The sequence below is a fragment of the Brachyistius frenatus genome, unplaced genomic scaffold (assembly GCF_029030835.1).
Source record: "Brachyistius frenatus isolate BFR_SWC_R1_liver_20210118 unplaced genomic scaffold, ASM2903083v1 Contig_20, whole genome shotgun sequence".
Taxonomy (NCBI): domain Eukaryota; kingdom Metazoa; phylum Chordata; class Actinopteri; family Embiotocidae; genus Brachyistius; species Brachyistius frenatus.
Window position 1 is genome coordinate 3732501 of NW_027210619.1, and position 6864 is coordinate 3739364.

At 40.0% G+C, this 6864-nt stretch overlaps 1 protein-coding gene across 3 annotated transcripts in view; it reads right to left on the reverse strand.

The window, feature by feature from the left end:
• galnt1 (UDP-N-acetyl-alpha-D-galactosamine:polypeptide N-acetylgalactosaminyltransferase 1) overlaps nt 1-663 on the reverse strand; it is a 36736-nt gene extending 36073 nt beyond the window's left edge. For 2 of the 3 annotated variants that reach the window (XM_069696066.1, XM_069696067.1), the window contains exon 1: nt 259-663. The gene's annotated coding sequence lies outside the window, so the exon portion shown is untranslated. The remainder of the gene's footprint in view (nt 1-258) is intronic. The other variant, XM_069696068.1, reaches the window with a different exon arrangement.
• Nucleotides 664-6864: the final 6201 nt, after the last annotated feature.

Consider the following 6864-nt stretch of genomic DNA (forward strand, 5'->3'; position numbering starts at 1 on the left):
TAATTAGCAGCAGGAGGGGGGGGGGAGTAAAGTGAAAATGTGCGTTTTAAACGGAGAGCCGCATCACATCCTCGTTGCGTGGCCGCTTCTGTCAACACGAAGTCCTCTCTACCGACACCGCGAGATAACGCTCACCGGCCAGAAAACAAACCTGCGGCTGACTTAAAGAGTGGTTGGGAGGAAAAAAAAACACACAACAACAACAACCATAACACAAGGGTTGTTGTTGTTGTTTTTTCACGTGTATCGTTCGCTTACCCGGAGTGACGGGTCGCCTCAATCCGCCAACAGGAGCCCGCAGGCTGAGCTACGACGAGGCAGAAAACGGACGATTCGGTTCAAAGTATCACAGCTAAGTTAGCGGGCTAGCTAGCTTAGCGAGCTAACGATGGGGGTGGGGGTGGGGGGGAAGTGAGAGTCTCTCTCTCTCCCTCCCTCTCTCTCTCTCTCTCTCTCCCTCTCTGTCGTCGAGACAAACCGGTTACCTAAAAAAAAAACCAGCCGGGGGAGAGGTGTTCCTCACTTTGAGCGCGCCAACAAGAGCGCATTGCGGTGTCCAAATGCGTTATCAGAGGAGACATCCATTTGAAGAGACGGAGGCTGTCGGTTGGAGTCGCTATGCGGCGATGTGAGCTCTCTGTCCGGGCGGACGTGCTGCCTCTTCCTCGGTCTGTGTGACTAAGGGGGAGGGGGAGGAGGAGGAGGGAGGGGGGGGGGGGGGAGCTGGGTGCTGATGTGCGGAGCAAACACAGGCTGGCAGCATCACTGTTCATCCCTCCTTTGACTATCTCAACCCGGAAGAATTACTGATCCCATCCTCTTTTACACAGTCCAATTTTTTTTTTTTTAAATCGTTGAATTCAAGGGTGATACGGGGGTGTAATGCATGGGTGATTCATGATTAACCACTGAAGCTTTGTTTACGTTTAAGCTGAAATGCATGAGAAACAGAGAGATGTGTCATAAAACACAAATCACACCAATTGCTTAATCACAATTAATTGATCATAAAAAATACACTAAAGTCAAACAATGATGAAAGAAGTTGTCTATTCAGATCCTTTACGTGAGCTATCTAATCTAAACATACTCCATTACAAATTAAAGTCCTACCTGAAATATCCCACTCAAGTAAAAAGCAACACAATGCAGTTAACCATTAAAGTACGGCTTTGGTCTCCCTGACTGATATGCTATTATATATGACATCATTAGATTATTAACATTAAAGCATCAGTGTGTGAGCAGCATGTTACTGTTGTAGCTGCTGCAGGTGAAGCCAGTTTGAACTACAACGTATGCCTACTTTACATCCAGTTTTATATACAGGGACAACAGATAAAACCAAGAAGAAGAAAAAACAGGCTCTGATCTACAAATCTGTTTCCACTTTTTTTTTTCTCTAATCTTTAATTTATAGTGACATATTGGATCATTTGAACATTTATTGAAACGAAACCATGCAAGAAGTTTAGAGGGAAAAATCCTTATTTGGTGGTGCTGTTAACAACTCAGAGACATCTGTAATGTGACCCTTACTACACACTGCTTTTTGTAAGATGTCAGAAGCCCAAAAGGTTGGAAACCACTGGTTTACAATGTGTTGTATTTTAAAAGCTAAATGTATTAGACCTTTCCACTGTGTTGAATCTTTATCTGCAAAGAAAGCTGAAATGTGATGGAGTGGAAGTATAAAAAAGCATCACATGGACACAATCTAAGTGGTACCTGCTTTGAAATTGTAGCCCTTTTATAACAGTACCTAAATGCACTAGTTGTTACTATTCACCACTAAAGTCAAATGAGTCAGTCGAAGAAACCAAAAATGATGAATCGCACATCATAAATCACTGGAGGATAAATCTTATGGTTTTGACAAAAAACAAAAAACCTCTTAAACTACAACCGTGGCATCCTAGGGAAGCTGTTGCCTCACACTCGTAAGACAATTTCAATTGGTGCTTTCTGCTCTGTAACTGTTTTGAATGAGGAAAAAGAAGGAAAATGAAGACAGAGCAACTATCACCATGAAAAATGCAAAGAAGTGTTTTTTGAGAGTAAAAAAAAAAAGGTAATGTAGTCATTTAAGGGACAAATGTACCAAATATCCAGGTAAAAATAAACATCCAAGACCTTTTAACATGAGGCAGAAAGTAGTGAATAAATATGCAGAATGCAAGGGATTATATCACTGACTAAAAGGCCTGGTTTATCCTGTTTGAGCTAATGAAAAATAAATCTTAAACAACTAGTTCTGCCCTCAGGGAAGCTACTGTATTTCATGCAGAAAACAAGAGTTTCAACTCACATATTAAATTTAAAAAAGAGCAGCATTTTTCAGACTTAATTAAAAACCTGCCTTAAGCACTGCTTTATCAAGTGGTAGCACACAAATGTGTGAAATACAGGCTCCTTGATCTGTATTTGTTGATTGTCAATTCATTTTCATTCAGCAAGCCATGGAAATTCAAAGCATACAAAAACTCAAAACAAACACCTTTGACTCCCCCCCCCCAACCTTACTTTTGTAAAGTCAAGTTTTGGAAAAGTTTGGAATATTTAACTGCCTGCAAAACAGGCAATGTAGGAAATGTGGGAAATGTATACTCACCATATTCGATCTTATCAGGGTATTTGTTGATAGAATATTAAGAGTACAAGGAGGTTTAATAGCTGAATTAAATAGGACATTTCAACATTAAAGGTGGAAGGTGTGCATGTTCCTAGAAGCCTTTTTGTTTCGTATAAAATACACAATTTGGAGTGTGCAGAAATTAAGCACAGCACTGCTGAACCTGGTGAGGACCTTTAACAGGTTCAGTATGACAGACGGCCATAATTTTACCCTGTTTTTATGGGCCACTACTTGCAAGCATACCTTCAATACAATAAGACCTCAGATGCAGCTGAGGGCCTGTCATATATTGCTATGTTCTGACAATAAAAACGGGTCTAAAAAAGAATGAAAAGTAGAGAAAAATGAATTGGTTTCTCTTTTCCACAACAAGAGAAAGAAGGTCTGTTTATGGCAAATGGGATACTCTCAGTTACAAGAAGCTATAAATAAGATGTCAGCAGTATTGCTCACTATTACCTGTTCCATCAGGGGAGTGTTTAGATGTCATGACTGCAGGCATAACTTTTTTTTTGTCACAATTTATTACCAGAATAAGAGAGGCACTTGGGAGTACTCAGGCCGCTGCCAGTGGCAGGCCGAGCTAGCTGGTTGACTCAGTGAGTTCATTTTCTTTGGCTGGTACCTATTTATTGGCTGCTCATTCACTGGGATGGTAAATTCTGTTTCTTATTGGCAGTGTGGTCCCAGGTGTAATTTTGTGGAAGATTTACTGTGGTCAATGTATGATGTGCAAAATATGGTGTCAGTCCACTTCTTGAAGAGTTGTGCATGCAAATTGGTTTGTTTTGGCATCACTGCCAAACGCCTGTTGGACTTAATGAAGTCAGTGAGGAGCTGCGTATCATATTTATGACTCAAGGTTCTACCTGCACAGACAGAAAACACTGTGCCTCGACTTGATGAGATGTGAATAGCAATACAGCCGCACTTCTAGGTCAGGTCATGCAGAATGTATTCAGGAAACAAAATTCAGCACTGCGAATGATTAAATATGTGAAACACACAACCTATTTGCATTCTCCCCTGACAAGCTCACCGTCTTGTATGAGTCATTATACATTTGCAAAAGGATCTCACAACCTTGGGCTTTTTTGTTGTCTATAATTATATCTCTCATTTGGAAAGGAAAACCTGATGTCAGCTTGGGATGTAACAAATCCACTTTAAAGCAGTGAAGGTTTTAATTTGATACAAAATTAAAATTTCAATTATTCTGTCGCATTTTTACAGCATATATGTAGGTTACAGAAAATGGGCTTGGGTTTAACAAATTCAAGTTTTAAACACAACCCAGAAAGGTAAAAAGGAGTTCTTTAAACACCCAATGATTTATTGCAGATATACAAATTAATTTAATTGTAATAGAAGTCAAAAATGAAAAAGACCTGGTATATTTGGCCATCTTTTTATCGATAGTATAACTGACATAAGGAGGTATTTGAGAAATGTACATTTTGCATATGTTTTAGATATTGCAAATGTTTTTGACTTTTGACAGTTAAGAGCACACTTTTTCTAATACAAATTTTCTTTTAATCACGCAGACAGTCATACGTATCTATATATGTTATCAAAAGAGGCAGGATTCAGGCACACACACATGCCTGCATGCACACACACGTGAGAGCTATCCATTCGCATTACAAACATTGACTCATATCCAGTACCAGTCAATGGCCTGCTGACACAGATCAATACGTTTTGCTTCTGGCTCTGGCTTACATGTGTGCCTCTCTTACCACCCACAGTCACTAGAGCAGAAAGCACCAACCGGCTTACATAATACGCTGTGAAATTACACCCCGAGCAGCATGCATGCATATACTGTACGTGTGTTTCAACTGAAAAATCAACTTCACTGAGAAAAATGCTTTTCTATGGCTTTTTGTAGTAACAGCACAGTTTCAAGCGGATCATAGAGAGCTGAGAACAACACAAAAAGCTTCCCCTGTTTGACAGAGGAACTGTGTGTGGCACCCAGGTGTGTTTAAACTGTAAGCTACAGCTGGTGCAAAATCGTTTTTACTTTGATGTTGCTGATTCCAGCATGCTGCCGCAGATAGCTGTCTGTTGAATACAGTAGGTGATGTGTTCATAAAGAACGGCTTGTGCAGGTCCAGTACCCCGCAGTTACAGCTCATAGTCATAACTTTACCCATGAAACATTCATATCTGTTTGCAATTGAGCTTGAGCAGAGTCTCTTGATATGCTTTATTCATGCAGCTGGCAGCAGCAGTGTGCCAGTGCTGAAAAATGAATGAGACATTTGGAAAGCCCTTTTTCTGAATCAGTATTTCCCCAGTAGGTGTGGTCCTCAAGTCACCATAAGGACAAGAGAATCAAAGTAGCAATAATGTCTCCGTGTGTGTCTCAAAGACATCTCCATATATACAGCATTACACCAGCATCCCAGAGTTCACCAGGGTCTCCACAGCAGCTCAGAAGGAACTGTGCTGAATTTGGATGTGTTAGATCTTTGTTGGGCAGGTTGCCTGAATGCTGACAGGTCTTTCCCTAGTGGGCCGATGCAGACTGATGGATTTGCTAGAGGCACTTTGCTCTCAAAGGTGTCTGTGTGAAACACTGTGACTGAATGACGAGAGAACAACCATGTACCTCCCAAGGCATGGCACCCTACTCTAATCAACAACAGATCACTAAGGCCACCACAGCTGGCAGACTCATGCTGACAGGTGAGCTTGTCTAATTTTACCCGAGCAGCTTTTTAGATCACTATGAGGGAATGTTATTCTCTCTTCCATACTTTCATTGATCAGGTCAGAGGATGTGGGCTAGGCTGCGTTTGTAGCTAAATTCAAATATGATCTTTGATTAATATTTGGTCTTAATCACAAGAGCCCAGATCTCTGCAAGGTGTTGCATGAAAAATGTAAAGAAGTCTTGAAATGAATAGCAGGGACTACAACAGTTTAGTTTCTTGACCTTTATCCGATCTTTGCATACATTTTTTTGTTGTTGTTGTTGTGAAAGACAGGGGTCACAAGCTTTATTTCAAGAGTCAGAGAGGTTGGAAACACTGTTTTATGTTAAGTTCAATTGGTTTTAAATCTACAGCGGTTGCCTTCGACATAGCACTTCTGATAATATCTTCACTTGGACGCCTGATAACTTTAATGATCATCTTCTTGGGTTTTTGAGAAGTAATAAGCGGTCAGAACTCAGGATAATGGGTTGTAAGCTGTTGTATTGCATCAGCTACTAGGACTGAATTTGAACTGAAGAAGAAGAAGAAGAAGAAGAAGAAGAAGAAGAAGAAGAAGAAGAAGAAGAAGAAGAAGAAGAAGAAGAAGAAACAGTGGAAAACAAAAACAGGCTCCTGCAGTATTTTTTTTTTTTTTTAAAGATGATAAGTTATATCAATAAAAGTCTGCAAAGTAAAATGCAATTAAGTCACTAAAAACTCACTGCTCACTGTAACCTATTGCATGAGGGTTAGCAGTTTTGATATTTGGGCCCACTGAGGAACTAAAAATGCAATTGTCTTCTATTGTCTGTAGTTTGCCTCCAGCTTTCTGTAGGTAGAGCCTCCCATTCACCACATGGTGGCAGACATTTTCCACCGACAGGATTCTGTCCATCACTGCGTTGCATAAATTACTGCTTACAGTAAGTTTACAAGACTTGCCAGCTCACACAGGTGTATGTTGGTGTTAGACATATTCTGTGAAACTGTAGACATTCAAACCCTATGCTAATATGCATACTGTTTGCTAAAAGGATTACTCTGCCGCAGACATAGGCCTGAAGATATTAGGGCTGGATGAAAAAGGGGTTGTTGGTGAAAAATCCATACATTTTAGTTTGACTGCATTCACATTCACCAAATTACATTTCTGTATTTACAATTTTTAATTGAGATTACATATAATAAGAATAATGAATAAGTGTTTTAAGGATTTCGTAAACTGTGATGTATAGGACTGTCACCTAACTGGAAGTGAAGAAAGAATTAGTATCACTATGATGATGAAAAACAAACAATAAACCACATTGGGAAAATGTAAGGTAAGACATGGAAATTACGCATCGTGTTCTCATTGATTACCTGAGAGTTACAGGAATATTAGAGAGAATTTTATTTATGTGCTCTCCTGCCAATGTACTGTTCAAACTCCAATCCAGTAGGTGACAGTATTGCGTCTGAGAGCTGAATGCCAACCGCCTGTAAAACCAACGAAGTGAATCCTTTCCACATCCGGGTGAA